This window comes from Pseudophryne corroboree, unplaced genomic scaffold (assembly GCF_028390025.1).
Source record: "Pseudophryne corroboree isolate aPseCor3 unplaced genomic scaffold, aPseCor3.hap2 scaffold_740, whole genome shotgun sequence".
Taxonomy (NCBI): Eukaryota; Metazoa; Chordata; class Amphibia; order Anura; family Myobatrachidae; genus Pseudophryne; species Pseudophryne corroboree.
Genome location: NW_026970321.1, coordinates 249,144 through 268,750, shown reverse-complemented (window position 1 = coordinate 268,750; position 19,607 = coordinate 249,144). Strand labels below are relative to the sequence as shown.

General features: G+C 47.1%; 1 long non-coding RNA gene across 1 annotated transcript in view; it reads left to right on the top strand.

The window, feature by feature from the left end:
- The first annotated feature begins 9,931 nt into the window (after positions 1–9,931).
- The window catches only part of LOC135040511 (uncharacterized), a 103,847-nt gene continuing 94,171 nt past the window's right edge, over positions 9,932–19,607 (top strand). The window contains exon 1 of the long non-coding RNA XR_010234406.1: positions 9,932–10,008. This is a non-coding gene — a long non-coding RNA (uncharacterized LOC135040511). The remainder of the gene's footprint in view (positions 10,009–19,607) is intronic.

Sequence of the window (19,607 nt, the reverse complement as noted above, 5' to 3'; positions counted from 1 at the left end):
GGTGGTATATACAGTGACAGGAGGTATATATTGGGGGGGGCAGTGGTATATACAGTGACAGGGGGGTATATATTGGGGGGTAGTGGTATATACAGTGACAGGGGGTATATAGTGGGGTAGGGGTATATACACTGGCAGGGGGTATATATTGGGGGGATAGTGGTATATAAAGTGACAGGAGGTATATATTGGGGGTAGTGGTATATACAGTGACACAAGGTATATATTGGGGGATAGTGATATATACAGTGACAGGGTTGGGGGGTAGTGGTATATACAGTGACAGAGGGTATATATTGGGGGGATAGTGGTATATACAGTGACAGGAGGTATATATTGGGGGGGCAGTGGTATATACAGTGACAGGGGGTATATATTGGGGGATAGTGGTATATACACTGGCAGGGGGTATATTTTGGGGGGTAGTGGTATATACAGTGACAGGAGGTATATATTGGGGGGTAGTGGTATATACAGTGACAGGGGGGTATATACTGGGGGGGTGTAGTGGTATATACACTGGCAGGGGGTATATATTGGGGGATAGTGGTATATACACTGGCAGGGGGTATATTTTGGGGGGTAGTGGTATATACAGTGACAGGAGGTATATATTGGTGGGTAGTGGTATATACAGTGACAGGAGGTATATATTGGGGGGTAGTGGTATATAAAGTGACAGGGGGTATACAAAGAATTAAGGTTCAAAAAGGGTTGCGGTTACCTAAAGGATAAAAAAAATGGGCAGACTAGATGAGCCAAGTGGTTCTTATCTGCCGTCAAATTCTATGTTTCTATATTGGGGGGTAGGGGTATATACAGTGACAGGGGGTATATATTGGGGGGTAGGGGTATATACAGTGACAGGGGGTATATATAGGGGGGTAGTGGTATATACAGTGACAGGGGAGTATATATTGGGGGGTAGTGGTATATACACTGACAGGGGGGTATATATTGGGGGGGAGGTAGTGGTATATACAGTGACAGGGGGGTATATATTGGGGGGGAGGTAGTGGTATATACAGTGACGGGGGTATATATTGAGGGGGCGGAGGTAGTGGTATATACACTGGCAGGGGGGTATATATTGGGGGTAGGGGTATATACACTGGCAGGGGGTATATATTGGGGGATAGTGGTATATACACTGGCAGGGGGTATATTTTGGGGGTAGTGGTATATACAGTGACAGGAGGTATATATTGGGCGGTAGTGGTATATACACTGGCAGGGGGATATTTATGTGGGGGTAGTGGTATATACAGTGACAGGGGGGTATATATTGGGGGGGAGGTAGTGTTATATACAGTGACGGGGGTATATATTGAGGGGGCGGAGGTAGTGGTATATACACTGGCAGGGGGGTATATATTGGGGGTAGGGGTATATACACTGGCAGGGGGTATATATTGGGGGATAGTGGAAAATACACTGGCAGGGGGTATATTTTGGGGGGTAGTGGTATATACAGTGACAGGAGGTATATATTGGGCGGTAGTGGTATATACACTGGCAGGGGGGATATATATGTGGGGGTAGTGGTATATACAGTGACAGGGGGGTATATATATATTGGGGGGGAGGTAGTGGTATATACAGTGACAGGGGGGTATATATTGGGGGGGAGGTAGTGGTATATACAGTGACAGGGGGGTATATATTGGGGGCAGTGGTATATACACTGGCAGGGAATATATATTGGGGGGGGGGGGTAGTGGTATATACAGTGACAGGGGGTATATATTGGCAGAGCCGGATTAAGTACCCCGGGCCCCCTTTTTTAAAAGGGCCCCCCGCCGGCACCACCTCCACAGATAGGTTCCGGCTCCCCACTGTACTGGCTGCGCACGGTCCCAGCTCCCCACTGTGCTGGCAAACACCGCCGGCGGCGCCACACGCAGGGGCAGCTGGCGGCTCACCTGGCTCCCGCCGCCGCCTGCGATGAGAACAAGGAAGACGCGGCTTGTGGAGCCAGCTTCCACCCATCCCAGCTTAGGTGTTTTGATTCCTGGAGGGGATGGACAGCGAGGTACTCATGCTCTCCTATTACATGTGTGCAGCCTGCCAGCAGAGTAATACCCCTTTTACACTCGCAGGAATGACCCTTTCACATTAGCGGGCTGATCCGGCATATTGCCGTGTCAGTGACGTCACCGCTGAGTCTCCCAGAGGCGGTGCTTGGAGATAATCTTCTCCAAGCACCGCCTCCTCCTATGAAGAGAACGGGTGCCGGGCTGCCTTGACCCGGTATACCCGTTTACACTGCCAGCTTCCCGGGACGGTCCCGGGTTCAACCCTGGTCGAGACCTGGGTTGAAATCCCGGGAAATTGTCCCTGTACCCATTCACACTGAGAAAAATCCCGGGATGATGTGCGTTCACGTGCAATATCCCGGGATTTTTCTGCGAGTGTAAAAGGGGTATAAGAGGTAAGGCTTGGCTGCACAGTATTCAAAGTTCAGGTTCTTGGTAATTATATTATATATATCTATATGTATGCGTGTGTGTGTGTGTGTGTGTGTGTATGTACATATATATATATATATATTGGTGGGGGAAAGCTTATCGGCGCTTAACTGCGATACCAATTTATACTAGAATGTAGTCCAGGTTGTTTAAACACAAATAAGTCTCCTTTTTCTAGACACTCCCTTAGTATTATTTGGGCGTCAGCTACACCTTAAAGAAAGAAGCATTGGTAAGGTGCTTCATGTACAATGTAAACGAAAAAAAGGGGATAAGGTGATTTTAAGCGACCTGTGGTGTCTAATATTAATAGGAGACTCAAAATTAAAAAAAAATGTATTTTAATAAATCTGGTAGGCACCAATAAAAACAAATAGAAAATAGCTCTATTACAAAGAGCCAGAAATATTACTAAGACTGTGTATAAGACATAAGTTATTATAAGATTAGTAATATAAATTAAAAATTAGACAAGAGAAAAACACGTCCTAAAAGTAGAAAATTGGACATAAAATCAGCATAAAAAGTATAAAAATAGAATTCTTAGCTTTTTGAGAGGGTATGTGCTATGATACATACCCTCTCTAAAAGCTAAGAATTCTATTTTTATAGTTATATATAGTTATATAATAACTTATGTCTTATACACAGTCTTAGTAATATTTCTGGCTCTTTGTAATAGAGCTATTTTCTATTTGTTTTTATTGGTGCCTACCAGATTTATTAAAATACATTTTTTTTTAATTTTGAGTCTCCTATTAATATTAGACACCACAGGTCGCTTAAAATCACCTTATCCCCTTTTTTTCATATATATATATATATATATATATATATATATATATTATGTGCATATATGTATGTATGTGTATGTGTATATGCGTATGTATGTGTGTGTGTATATATATATATATATATATACACAGACAGAAAGTTCAGCACTCACCATAGCAAGCTCACTTATCCTCACAACATCAATAAATAAATGGTGTGTGCTGAACTTTCTGTCTGTATATATTTGGGTTGGTGGCCATGGGCTGCATGCACCCCACCCTATGAGTGGTGAGTGCAGACATTGCAACCCGCTTCTGGGGTGGCGAGTGCTGTGGTTTTCTAGATTTGTTTGTGTATATATATATATATATATATATACACACTTTAGAACAGTCCAGCACTCTCATCATGAAAAACATCTGCGGGGTGCACTACACAAAAAATCCCCAAACTCCTGGGTGATCTCCGTTATATAGTCCAAGAATAGGCACTCTCCAGAATTCAATGTGCTTTAAGGTATATTTAATCCGATACTCACAGAGAAAATTTCAAAGCATACATAGATGCATGGCAGGCAGGTCAGCAACGTTTCGGTCCAACAGGACCTTTGTCAAGCTTTTCATCATTTCTATGCCCATAACAAACAAACAATAAGCAGAGCTAATCGCAGCGGAAGTACATACCTGTCACCGGCTACTCCTTATATACCCTTGTGCCTATTACCTCGATCCCGGCGTGCGTTCCAGCACTCTCGTGGAACGCAACCGGGGGTGCCCAATATTCCCGGTTCCGGTTATACGCTATGAACGTGTCAGCGCCGGCGTGGAACGCACTCCACAGCATCCACAATACCCATTACGTCATCCATTTATATATATATCAATATTTTAATAATTGTAGAGCACACTCACAATAGCTAACACCTGTATATCGGTTCACCTTATATTTAAACGATCTAATCAACTGGTCCATAATCCCGGGTGCTTCGTTCCCCCATCCACACACTGGGGTGTCCATACATATTAAACATCGCCTCCACTGCCTTATGGACCATGTCATTTATCTGATTATATGCCCCTGTGGGTTGGTATATGTCGGCTTGACGCAACGTCGATTTAGATAACGGATGGCCAACCACCGGTATTCTATCAGACAGGCACTTGAGACTGGTCAATCTGACAAACCGGTAGCAAGACATTGGGTGGAGGCTAGTCACCAGATTCCAATGCTCCGGTGTCGCATTATTGATTGGATTCCGCCGTCGATACGTGGGGGCAATAGGATCTTGGATCTACATAAGCGTGAATCCGAATGGATATTTAGGCTGGACACGATTGCCCCGAGGGGCCTGAATGAACAATTAAATTTAAAGAATTTCTTGATATAATTTTTTTTTTTGCTTATTATGCCAATGGACTTCTAATGCTTTATTGGTACCATAGTTCTTTAAAAATTTTTTTCCTATACTGGTGTATCAGTAGTATATATATGCTCCACCACACTAATTTTTATTAAGTGTTGTTCGTGTGTCTGTCTTCTATATGTTGATTTTTGAAAATTGGAATATGCTTAACTTCACTGTTCTACTCCTTGTTGCCTGAATGCTGAATGTGGATCTAATATACTTGGGGCCATAGGTGGCGCTGTCTGAATATGAAGTGGGTGCCCGAGAATATCGTTGAAAAATTGATTAGATCGTTTAAATATAAGGTGAACCGATATACAGGTGTTAGCTATTGTGAGTGTGCTCTACAATTATTAAAATATTGATATATATATAAATGGATGACGTAATGGGTATTGTGGATGCTCTGGAGTGCGTTCCACGCCGGCGCTGACACGTTCATAGCGTATAACCGGAACCGGAAATATTGGGCACCCCCGGTTGCGTTCCACGAGAGTGCTGGAACGCACGCCGGGATCGAGGTAATAGGCACAAGGGTATATAAGGAGTAGCCGGTGACAGGTATGTACTTCCGCTGCGATTAGCTCTGCTTATTGTTTGTTTGTTATGGGCATAGAAATGATGAAATGCTTGACAAAGGTCCTGTTGGACCGAAACGTTGCTTACCTGCCTGCCATGCATCTATGTATGCTTTGAAATTTTCTCTGTGAGTATCGGATTAAATATACCTTAAAGCACATTGAATTCTGGAGAGTGCCTATTCTTGGACTATATATATATATATATATATATATATATATTTATTGGTAGATGCTCAATTAGCTTAGTGATATCATTCAGGTGCTCGAAAGGGAGGGGTATTTCTAAGCAAGAAAAAAAGGCATTTGTTTCCTCCAGCTCCCTGAATGATAACCGTGTATATATATATATATATATATAAAATCGTATATACTCGAGTATAAGCCGACTTTTTCAGCACCTTTTTTTTGTGCTGAAAAAGCCACTTCGGCTTATACTCGAGTGAGTATTTAGGAGGGACACGGAGAGCACAGCGCGCGGCTCTCCTGTGTCCCTCCTGCGTCTCCGGCGGCAGCGGCGTATGTGTGTTAAAGGAACTGCACGAACCGGCACTTCCTTTAACACACACACGCCGCTGCCGCCGGAGGGACACAGGAGAGCCGCGCGCTGTGCCCTCCGTGTCCCTCCTACAGAAGACAGCGTGGGAGCGACAGAGGGTAAGTAACAAACTGGCACTGTGGGGCATATCTGGCACTGTGGGGCACATCTGGCATTGTGGGGCATATCTGGCAGCATGAGGGCACATCTGGCACTGTGGGGCACATCTGGCACTGTGGGGCATATCTGGCACTGTGGGGCACATCTGGCACTGTGGGGCACATCTGGCACTGTGGGGCACATCTGGCAGCATGAGGGGGCATATCTGGCAGTATGAGGGCATATCTGGCACTGTGGGGCACATCTGGCACTGTGGGGGCATATCTGGCAGTATGAGGGCATATCTGGCAGCATGAGGGCATATCTGGCACTGTGGGGGCATATCTGGCAGTATGAGGGCATATCTGGCACTGTGGGGCATATCTGGCAGTATGAGGGCATATCTGGCACTGTGGGGGCATATCTGGCAGTATGAGGGCATATCTGGCACTGTGGGGCATATCTGGCAGTATGAGGGCATATCTGGCACTGTGGGGGCATATCTGGCACTGTGGGGGCATATCTGGCAGTATGAGGGCATATCTGGCACTGTGGGGGCATATCTGGCACTGTGGGGGCATATCTGGCAGTATGAGGGCATATCTGGCACTGTGGGGGCATATCTGGCAGTATGAGGGCATATCTGGCATTGTGGGGCACATCTGGCACTGTGGGGGCATATCTGGCACTGTGGGGCACATCTGGCACTGTGGGGGCATATCTGGCACTGAGGGCTGTGTACGGCTAGAGCTGCATTTCCCACCCTAGGCTTATACTCGAGTCAATACGTTTTCCCAGGTTTTTGTGGTAAAATTAGGTGCCTCGGCTTATATTCGGGTCGACTTATACTTGAGTATATACGGTATATATATATATATATATATATATATATATATATTTGCTTCTGAGGTGGCACTCAACGGCATCTTGCAAATAACACTGTAATCCACAGGTTATGATTGACATTTCATGGTTTTTATACCGGAACAAGCATTTGGGTGTATGTGTGTGTGTGTGTCTATCTATATATATTTTATATATATATAAAATGTCCCATAGGTGCGGCACTCATGCTTGTCTCATGTAAGAAAAGGACAGCTGTCCTGTATGCTTCTTCAACGTTTCAATTTATTATTCAAATTGTCGTCAGAAAAAATAAGCATGAGTGCCGCACCTATGGGACATTATTGATTTTACACAGTGATAGCACCAGCGACAGGAGTTGATATGATATATTAGATCTTAGGGCCCCCCTGTCTTAAGTACCCCGGGCCCCCCGAGGCCTTAATCCAGCTCTGTATATTGGGGTAGTAGTGGTATATACACTGGCAGGGGGGTATATATTGGGGAGCAGTGGTATATACACTGGCAGGGAGTAGTGGTATATACAGTGACAGGGGGTATATATTGGGGTAGTAGTGGTATATACACTGGCAGGGAGTAGTGGTATATACAGTGACAGGAGGTATATATTGGGGCAGTAGTGGTATATACACTGGCAGGGGGGTATATATTGGGGGGCAGTGGTATATACACTGGCAGGGAGTAGTGGTATATACAGTGACAGGGGGTATATATTTGGGTAGTAGTGGTATATACACTGGCAGGGGAGTATATATTGGGGGTGTAGTGTTATATACAGTGACAGGGTGGTATATATTGGGAGGTAGTGGTATATAAAGTGACAGGGGGTATATATTGGGGGTGTAGTGGTATATACAGTGACAGGGGGTATATATTGGGGGTGTAGTGGTATATACAGTGAAAGGGGGGTATATATTGGGGGTGTAGTGGTATATACAGTGACGGGGTATATATTGGGGAGGTAGTGGTATATACAGTGACAGGGGGGTATATATTGGGGGTGTAGTGGTATATACAGTGACAGGGGGGTATATATTGGGGGTGTAGTGGTATATACAGTGACAGGGGGTATATATTGGGGGTGTAGTGGTATATACAGTGACAGGGGGTATATATTGGGGGTGTAGTGGTATATACAGTGACAGGGGGGGTATATATTGGGAGGTAGTGGTATATAAAGTGACAGGGGGTATATATTGGGGGTGTAGTGGTATATACAGTGACAGGGGGTATATATTGGGGGTGTAGTGGTATATACAGTGACAGGGGGTATATATTGGGGGTGTAGTGGTATATACAGTGACAGGGGGTATATATTGGGGAGGTAGTGGTATATACAGTGACAGGGGGTATATATTGGGGTAGTAGGGGTATATACACTGGCAGGGGGGTATATATTGGGGTAGTAGGGGTATATACACTGGCAGGGGGGTATATATTGGGGTAGCATACCTCCCAACATGACCCTCTCCAGGAGGGACAGAATGCTCTGTTCCTGGACTTCTCTCTTAATTTATGATTGCCATCACCTGTGCTGAAACACCTTTCTCATCTATTAACCCATTCAACACAGATGCCGGCAATCATAAATTAGGAGAAAAGTCCAGAAGTAGAGCATTGTGTCCCTCCTGGAGAGGGTCATGTTGGGAGGTATGGGGTAGTAGTGGTATATACACTGGCAGGGAGTATATAATGGGGGGGCAGTGGTATATACAGTGACAGGGGGTATATATTGGGGGGGTAGTGGTATATACACTGGCAGTGGGTATATATTGGGGGTTTAGTGGTATATACAGTGACAGGGGGTATATATTGGGGAGGTAGTGGTATATACAGTGACAGGGGGTATATATTGGGGTAGTAGGGGTATATACACTGGCATGGGGGTATATATTGGGGAGGTAGTGGTATATACAGTGACAGGGGGGTATATATTGGGAGGTAGTGGTATATACAGTGACAGGAGGTATATATTGGGGGTTTAGTGGTATATACAGTGACAGGGGGATATATTGGGGAGGTAGTGGTATATACAGTGACAGGGGGTATATATTGGGGTAGTAGTGGTATATACACTGGCAGGGGGTATATATTGGGGGTTTAGTGGTATATACAGTGACAGGGGGTATATATTGGGGAGGTAGTGGTATATACAGTGACAGGGGGTATATATTGGGGGGTAGTGGTATATACACTGGCAGGGGGTATATATTGGGGGTTTAGTGGTATATACAGTGACAGGGGGTATATATTGGGGAGGTAGTGGTATATACAGTGACAGGGGGGTATATATTGGGAGGTAGTGGTATATACAGTGACGGGGTATATATTGGGGGTTTAGTGGTATATACAGTGACAGGGGGTATATATTGGGGGTGTAGTGGTATATACAGTGACAGGGGGGTATATATTGGGGGATAGTGGTATATACAGTGACAGGGGGGTATATATTGGGGGTGTAGTGGTATATACAGTGACAGGGGGGTATATATTGGGGGGTAGTGGTATATACAGTGACATGGGGTATATATTGGGGGTGTAGTGGTATATACAGTGACAGGGGGTATATATTGGGGAGGTAGTGGTATATACTGTGACGGGGTAAATATTGGGGGTGTAGTGGTATATACAGTGACAGGGGGGTATATATTGGGAGGTAGTGGTATATACAGTGACAGGGGGTATATATTGGGGGTGTAGTGGTATATACAGTGACAGGGGGTATATATTGGGGTAGTAGTGGTATATACACTGGCAGGGGGTATATATTGGGGGTTTAGTGGTATATACAGTGACAGGGGGGTAAATATTGGGGGTCTAGTGGTATATACAGTGACAGGGGGTATATATTGGGGAGGTAGTGGTATATACAGTGACAGGAGGTATATATTGGGGGGCAGTGGTATATACAGTGACAGGGGGTATATATTGGGGGTCTAGTGGTATATACAGTGACAGGGGGTATATATTGGGGAGGTAGTGGTATATACAGTGACAGGGGGTATATATTGTGGAGGTAGTGGTATATACAGTGACAGGGGGTATATATTGGGGTAGTAGGGGTATATACACTGGCAGGGGGTATATATACAGGACACACCGGCACTGGGGATCATTACCTGTGTACAGGGGTCTCCCTGCTATTACCCAGCGTGCCGTGCGGGCAGAACTGAGGGGTCTGGTCATGTGGTCTCTCCCGGTGCTGGTCATGTGGCCGGCTGATCACATGACTGCTCCTGTCCTGCACCGACTGAGCCGGCGGCCGCTGCCCGCGGATGAGAGGTGAGACCCTCGGCGCCCACCCCATCCCCCCCGGGGTGTACCCTGCCCACCTCCGCCGCCCGGCTGCATCCAGAGACCGAGGGGGGTTATCCTGGTGTGCGGCGGCTGCTGCGGCTCCGTGTTCCCCGGACACAGTGCAGAGGGCGCAGTACCAGCGGCGGCCACCGGGGGGAGCCCGCAGCAGCTTCTAGTGTGTGTGCTCTGTATATGTGTGTGTTGTGTATGGTCTTATACATTTTCTCCACACACACTCCCCTGCCAGTGTATATACACACACACACTCCCCTGCCAGTGTATATACACACACACTCCCCTGCCAGTGTATATACACACACACTCCCCTGCCAGTGTATATACACACACACTCCCCTGCCAGTGTATATACACACACACACACACTCCCCTGCCAGTGTATATACACACACACTCCCCTGCCAGTGTATATACACACACACTCCCCTGCCAGTGTATATACACACACACACACACACTCCCCTGCCAGTGTATATACACACACACACACACACTCCCCTGCCAGTGTATATACACACACACTCCCCTGCCAGTGTATATACACACACACTCCCCTGCCAGTGTATATACACACACACACACACACACACACACACACACACACACACACACACACACACACACACACTCCCCTGCCAGTGTATACACACACACACTCCCCTGCCAGTGTATATACACACACACTCCCCTGCCAGTGTATACACACACACACTCCCCTGCCAGTGTATATACACACACACTCCCCTGCCAGTGTATACACACACACACTCCCCTGCCAGTGTATACACACACACACTCCCCTGCCAGTGTATACACACACACACACACACTCCCCTGCCAATGTATATACACACACACTCCCCTGCCAGTGTATATACACACACACTCCCCTGCCAGTGTATATACACACACACACTCCCCTGCCAGTGTATATACACACACACTCCCCTGCCAGTGTATATACACACACACTCCCCTGCCAGTGTATATACACACACACACACACACTCCCCTGCCAGTGTATATACACACACACTCACACACACACACACACACACACACTCCCCTGCCAGTGTATATACACACACACTCCCCTGCCAGTGTATACACACACACAATAAATAAGGTAACCAGAGCTGTCATTGTGTAAGTGTGTACAGCTGTAGCCGCGCTCCTCGTACTGCGCTGCGGCGTGTGATGGCTTCATTAATACCTGTAGGAATAGTGGTGGCCTGGCGCACATTCAGCACACGGTGACCGCACACGTCGCAGCGCAGTAGGAGGAGCAGTGGCATGCCTGGGTACACACCACCCACACTAAACATGTGTTCCAGCGGTACAGCGCCGCATCTATCCCGGTGTCAGGACATGGCGGCTTGCTGAACTTCACCAACAGTTGCGAATCGCCGTCCACCCAGGCGCTTCTTCTTCAGTGGTCCTGAGAGATGGAAATCACCCGGTTCCGGGTCAGGGCTGCAGCGAGGAGGGTCAGCCATTATAGTAACGCCGCTGATTGCACGTGTCACGGGGGAAGGGGGGGGGGGGGCGGAGTGTAAGGATCTGAGCGTCTGTGATTGCGAGACCTCTGGGTCAGCGCTAGTCTAGAGCGGCACGCCTTGTGCTGTGTTCCCAGCGGGTGGTTTATACCTACCAACAGTGATCCAAAGAGGAGCAACACAACGGCCAGAGAGGAGTGTGTACTGTGACACTATGTCATCTGTGTGTGAGTCTGTACACAAAATGCTACAGTTCTGTTATACTCCGTATACAGCCTCAGTCACACAGTATACAGGTGTCATATATCACATTACTCAGCACAGTCTCCTGGTGCATCCTAGTCACATTGTGCTCCGTATACAGCCTCAGTCACACACAGTATACAGGTGTCATATATCACATTACTCAGCGCAGTCTCCTTGTGTGTCCTAGTCACATTGTGCTCCGTATACAGCCTCAGTCACACACAGTATACAGGTGTCATATATCACATTACTCAGCACAGTCTCCTGGTGTGTCCTAGTCACATTGTGCTCCGTATACAGCCTCAGTCACACAGTATACAGGTGTCATATATCACATTACTCAGCGCAGTCTCCTGGTGCGTCCTAGTCACATTGTGCTCCGTATACAGCCTCAGTCACACACAGTATACAGGTGTCATATATCACATTACTCAGCGCAGTCTCCTTGTGTGTCCTAGTCACATTGTGCTCCGTATACAGCCTCAGTCACACACAGTATACAGGTGTCATATATCACATTACTCAGCGCAGTCTCCTGGTGCATCCTAGTCACATTGTGCTCCGTATACAGCCTCAGTCACACACAGTATACAGGTGTCATATATCACATTACTCAGCGCAGTCTCCTTGTGTGTCCTAGTCACATTGTGCTCCGTATACAGCCTCAGTCACACACAGTATACAGGTGTCATATATCACATTACTCAGCGCAGTCTCCTTGTGTGTCCTAGTCACATTGTGCTCCGTATACAGCCTCAGTCACACACAGTATACAGGTGTCATATATCACATTACTCAGCGCAGTCTCCTTGTGTGTCCTAGTCACATTGTGCTCCGTATACAGCCTCAGTCACACACAGTATACAGGTGTCATATATCACATTACTCAGCGCAGTCTCCTGGTGCGTCCTAGTCACATTGTGCTCCGTATACAGCCTCAGTCACACACAGTATACAGGTGTCATATATCACATTACTCAGCGCAGTCTCCTGGTGCATCCTAGTCACATTGTGCTCCGTATACAGCCTCAGTCACACACAGTATACAGGTGTCATATATCACATAACTCAGCGCAGTCTCCTGGTGCGTCCTAGTCACATTGTGCTCCGTATACAGCCTCAGTCACACACAGTATACAGGTGTCATATATCACATTACTCAGCGCAGTCTCCTGGTGCGTCCTAGTCACATTGTGGTCCGTATACAGCCTCAGTCACACACAGTATACAGGTGTCATATATCACATTACTCAGCACAGTCTCCTGGTGCGTCCTAGTCACATTGTGCTCCGTATACAGCCTCAGTCACACAGTATACAGGTGTCATATATCACATTACTCAGCGCAGTCTCCTGGTGCGTCCTAGTCACATTGTGCTCCGTATACAGCCTCAGTCACACACAGTATACAGGTGTCACATATCACATTACTCAGCGCAGTCTCCTGGTGCGTCCTAGTCACATTGTGCTCCGTATACAGCCTCAGTCACACACAGTATACAGGTGTCATATATCACATTACTCAGCGCAGTCTCCTGGTGCGTCCTAGTCACATTGTGCTCCGTATACAGCCTCAGTCACACAGTATACAGGTGTCATATATCACATTACTCAGCGCAGTCTCCTGGTGCGTCCTAGTCACATTGTGCTCTGTATACAGCCTCAGTCACACACAGTATACAGGTGTCACATATCACATTACTCAGCGCAGTCTCCTGGTGCGTCCTAGTCACATTGTGCTCCGTATACAGCCTCAGTCACACAGTATACAGGTGTCATATATCACATTACTCAGCGCAGTCTCCTGGTGCGTCCTAGTCACATTGTGCTCCGTATACAGCCTCAGTCACACAGTATACAGGTGTCATATATCACATTACTCAGCGCAGTCTCCTGGTGCGTCCTAGTCACATTGTGCTCCGTATACAGCCTCAGTCACACACAGTATACAGGTGTCATATATCACATTACTCAGCGCAGTCTCCTGGTGTGTCCTAGTCACATTGTGCTCCGTATACAGCCTCAGTCACACACAGTATACAGGTGTCATATATCACATTACTCAGCGCAGTCTCCTGGTGCGTCCTAGTCACATTGTGCTCTGTATACAGCCTCAGTCACACACAGTATACAGGTGTCACATATCACATTACTCAGCGTAGTCTCCTGGTGCGTCCTAGTCACATTGTGCTCCGTATACAGCCTCAGTCACACACAGTATACAGGTGTCATATATCACATTACTCAGCGCAGTCTCCTGGTGCGTCCTAGTCACATTGTGCTCCGTATACAGCCTCAGTCACACACAGTATACAGGTGTCATATATCACATTACTCAGCGCAGTCTCCTGGTGCGTCCTAGTCACATTGTGCTCCGTATACAGCCTCAGTCACACACAGTATACAGGTGTCATATATCACATTACTCAGCGCAGTCTCCTGGTGCGTCCTAGTCACATTGTGCTCCGTATACAGCCTCAGTCACACACAGTATACAGGTGTCATATATCACATTACTCAGCGCAGTCTCCTGGTGTGTCCTAGTCACATTGTGCTCTGTATACAGCCTCAGTCACACACAGTATACAGGTGTCACATATCACATTACTCAGCGTAGTCTCCTGGTGCGTCCTAGTCACATTGTGCTCCGTATACAGCCTCAGTCACACACAGTATACAGGTGTCATATATCACATTACTCAGCGCAGTCTCCTGGTGCGTCCTAGTCACATTGTGCTCCGTATACAGCCTCAGTCACACACAGTATACAGGTGTCACATATCACATTACTCAGCGCAGTCTCCTGGTGCGTCCTAGTCACATTGTGCTCCGTATACAGCCTCAGTCTCACACAGTATACAGGTGTCATATATCACATTACTCAGCGCAGTCTCCTGGTGCGTCCTAGTCACATTGTGCTCCGTATACAGCCTCAGTCACACACAGTATACAGGTGTCATATATCACATTACTCAGCGCAGTCTCCTGGTGCGTCCTAGTCACATTGTGCTCCGTATACAGCCTCAGTCACACACCGTATACAGGTGTCCTATATCACATTACTCAGCGCAGTCTCCTGGTGCGTCCTAGTCACATTGTGCTCCGTATACAGCCTCAGTCACACACAGTATACAGGTGTCATATAGCACATTACTCAGCGCAGTCTCCTGGTGCGTCCTAGTCACATTGTGCTCCGTATACAGCCTCAGTCACACACAGTATACAGGTGTCATATATCACATTACTCAGCGCAGTCTCCTGATGCGTCCTAGTCACATTGTGCTCCGTATACAGCCTCAGTCACACACAGTATACAGGTGTCATATATCACATTACTCAGCGCAGTCTCCTGGTGCATCCTAGTCACATTGTGCTCCGTATACAGCCTCAGTCACACACAGTATACAGGTGTCATATATCACATTACTCAGCGCAGTCTCCTGGTGCATCCTAGTCACATTGTGCTCCGTATACAGCCTCAGTCACACACCGTATACAGGTGTCCTATATCACATTACTCAGCGCAGTCTCCTGGTGCGTCCTAGTCACATTGTACTACATATACAGCCTCAGTCACACACAGTATACAGGTGTCATATATCACATTACTCAGCGCAGTCTCCTGGTGCGTCCTAGTCACATTGTGCTCCGTAAACAGCCTCAGTCACACACAGTATACAGGTGTCATATGTCACATTACTCAGCGCAGTCTCCTGGGGCGTCCTAGTCACATTGTGCTCCGTATACAGCCTCAGTCACACACAGTATACAGGTGTCATATATCACATTACTCAGCGCAGTCTCCTGGTGCGTCCTAGTCACATTGTGCTCTGTATACAGCCTCAGTCACACACAGTATACAGGTGTCATATATCACATTACTCAGTGCAGTCTCCTGGTGCGTCCTAGTCACATTGTGCTCTGTATACAGCCTCAGTCACACACAGTATACAGGTGTCATATATCACATTACTCAGCGCAGTCTCCTGGTGCCTCCTACTCACATTGTGCTCCGTATACAGCCTCAGTCACACACAGTATATAGGTGTCATATATCACATTACTCAGCGTAGTCTCCTGGTGCGTCCTAGTCACATTGTGCTCCGTATACAGCCTCAGTCACACAGTATACAGGTGTCATATATCACATTACTCAGCGCAGTCTCCTGGTGCGTTCTAGTCACATTGTGCTCCGTATACAGCCTCAGTCACACACAGTATACAGGTGTCACACATCACATTACTCAGCGCAGTCTCCTGGTGCGTTCTAGTCACATTGTGCTCCGTATACAGCCTCAGTCACACACAGTATACAGGTGTCATATATCACATTACTCAGCGCAGTCTCCTGGTGCGTTCTAGTCACATTGTGCTCCGTATACAGCCTCAGTCACACACAGTATACAGGTGTCATATATCACATTACTCAGCGCAGTCTCCTGGTGCGTTCTAGTCACATTGTGCTCCGTATACAGCCTCAGTCACACACAGTATACAGGTGTCATGTATCACATTACTCAGCGCAGTCTCCTGGTGCGTCCTAGTCACATTGTGCTCCGTATACAGCCTCAGTCACACACAGTATACAGGTGTCCTATATCACATTACTCAGCGCAGTCTCCTGGTGCATCCTAGTCACATTGTGCTCCGTATACAGCCTCAGTCACACACAGTATACAGGTGTCCTATATCACATTACTCAGCGCAGTCTCCTGGTGCGTCCTAGTCACATTGTGCTCCGTATACAGCCTCAGTCACACACAGTATACAGGTGTCCTATATCACATTACTCAGCGCAGTCTCCTGGTGCATCCTAGTCACATTGTGCTCCGTATACAGCCTCAGTCACACACAGTATACAGGTGTCATATATCACATTACTCAGTGCAGTCTCCTGGTGCGTCCTAGTCACATTGTGCTCTGTATACAGCCTCAGTCACACACAGTATACAGGTGTCATATATCACATTACTCAGCGCAGTCTCCTGGTGCCTCCTACTCACATTGTGCTCCGTATACAGCCTCAGTCACACACAGTATATAGGTGTCATATATCACATTACTCAGCGTAGTCTCCTGGTGCGTCCTAGTCACATTGTGCTCCGTATACAGCCTCAGTCACACAGTATACAGGTGTCATATATCACATTACTCAGCGCAGTCTCCTGGTGCGTTCTAGTCACATTGTGCTCCGTATACAGCCTCAGTCACACACAGTATACAGGTGTCACACATCACATTACTCAGCGCAGTCTCCTGGTGCGTTCTAGTCACATTGTGCTCCGTATACAGCCTCAGTCACACACAGTATACAGGTGTCATATATCACATTACTCAGCGCAGTCTCCTGGTGCGTTCTAGTCACATTGTGCTCCGTATACAGCCTCAGTCACACACAGTATACAGGTGTCATATATCACATTACTCAGCGCAGTTTCCTGGTGCGTCCTAGTCACATTGTGCTCCGTATACAGCCTCAGTCACACACAGTATACAGGTGTCATATATCACATTACTCAGCGCAGTCTCCTGGTGCGTTCTAGTCACATTGTGCTCCGTATACAGCCTCAGTCACACACAGTATACAGGTGTCATGTATCACATTACTCAGCGCAGTCTCCTGGTGCGTCCTAGTCACATTGTGCTCCGTATACAGCCTCAGTCACACACAGTATACAGGTGTCCTATATCACATTACTCAGCGCAGTCTCCTGGTGCATCCTAGTCACATTGTGCTCCGTATACAGCCTCAGTCACACACAGTATACAGGTGTCACACATCACATTACTCAGCGCAGTCTCCTGGTGCGTTCTAGTCACATTGTGCTCCGTATACAGCCTCAGTCACACACAGTATACAGGTGTCATATATCACATTACTCAGCGCAGTCTCCTGGTGCGTTCTAGTCACATTGTGCTCCGTATACAGCCTCAGTCACACACAGTATACAGGTGTCATGTATCACATTACTCAGCGCAGTCTCCTGGTGCGTCCTAGTCACATTGTGCTCCGTATACAGCCTCAGTCACACACAGTATACAGGTGTCCTATATCACATTACTCAGCGCAGTCTCCTGGTGCATCCTAGTCACATTGTGCTCCGTATACAGCCTCAGTCACACACAGTATACAGGTGTCCTATATCACATTACTCAGCGCAGTCTCCTGGTGCATCCTAGTCACATTGTGCTCTGTATACAGCCTCAGTCACACACAGTATACAGGTGTCATATATCACATTACTCAGCGCAGTCTCCTGGTGTGTCCTAGTCACATTGTGCTCCGTATACAGCCTCAGTCACACACAGTATACAGGTGTCATATATCACATTACTCAGCACAGTCTCCTGGTGCGTACTAGTCACATTGTGCTCTGTATACAGCCTCAGTCACACACAGTATACAGGTGTCATATATCACATTAGTCTGCGCAGTCTCCTGGTGCGTCCTAGTCACATTGTGCTCTATATACAGCCTCAGTCACACACAGTATACAGGTGTCCTATATCACATTACTCAGCGCAGTCTCCTGGTGCGTCCTAGTCACATTGTGCTCTGTATACAGCCTCAGTCACACACAGTATACAGGTGTCATATATCACATTACTCAGCGCAGTCTCCTGGTGCGTCCTAGTCACATTGTGCTCCGTATACAGCCTCAGTCACACACAGAATACAGGTGTCATATATCACATTACTCAGCGCAGTCTCCTGGTGCGTCCTAGTCACATTGTGCTCTGTATACAGCCTCAGTCACACACACAGTATACAGGTGTCATATATCACATTACTCAGCGCAGTCTCCTGGTGCGTCCTAGTCACATTGTGCTCCGTATACAGCCTCAGTCACACACAGTATACAGTTGTCATATATCACATTACTCAGCGCAGTCTCTACTGGTGCGTCCTAGTCACATTGTGCTCCGTATACACACTCAGTCACACACAGTATACAGGTGTCATATATCACATTACTCAGCGCAGTCTCCTGGTGCGTCCTAGTCACATTGTGCTCCGTATACAGCCTCAGTCACACACAGTATACAGGTGTCATATATCACATTATTCAGCGCAGTCTCCTGATGCGTCCTAGTCACATTGTGCTCCGTATACAGCCTCAGTCACACACAGTATACAGGTGTCATATATCACATTACTCAGCGCAGTCTCCTGGTGCGTCCTAGTCACATTGTGCTCCGTATACAGCCTCAGTCACACACAGTATACATGTGTCATATATCACATTACTCAGCGCAGTCTCCTGGTGCGTCCTAGTCACATTGTGCTCCGTATACAGCCTCAGTCACACACAGTATACAGGTGTCATATATCACATTACTCAGCGCAGTCTCCTGGTGCGTCCTAGTCACATTGTGCTCCGTATACAGCCTCAGTCACACACACAGTATACAGGTGTCATATATCACATTACTCAGCGCAGTCTCCTGGTGCGTCCTAGTCACATTGTGCTCTGTATACAGCCTCAGTCACACACAGTATACAGGTGTCATATATCACATTACTCAGCGCAGTCTCCTGGTGCGTCCTAGTCACATTGTGCTCCGTATACAGCCTCAGTCACACACAGTATACAGGTGTCATATATCACATTACTCAGCGCAGTCTCCTGGTGCGTCCTAGTCACATTGTGCTCTGTATACAGCCTCAGTCACACACAGTATACAGGTGTCATATATCACATTACTCAGCGCAGTCTCCTGGTGCCTCCTACTCACATTGTGCTCCGTATACAGCCTCAGTCACACACAGTATACAGGTGTCATATATCACATTACTCAGCGCAGTCTCCTGGTGCCTCCTACT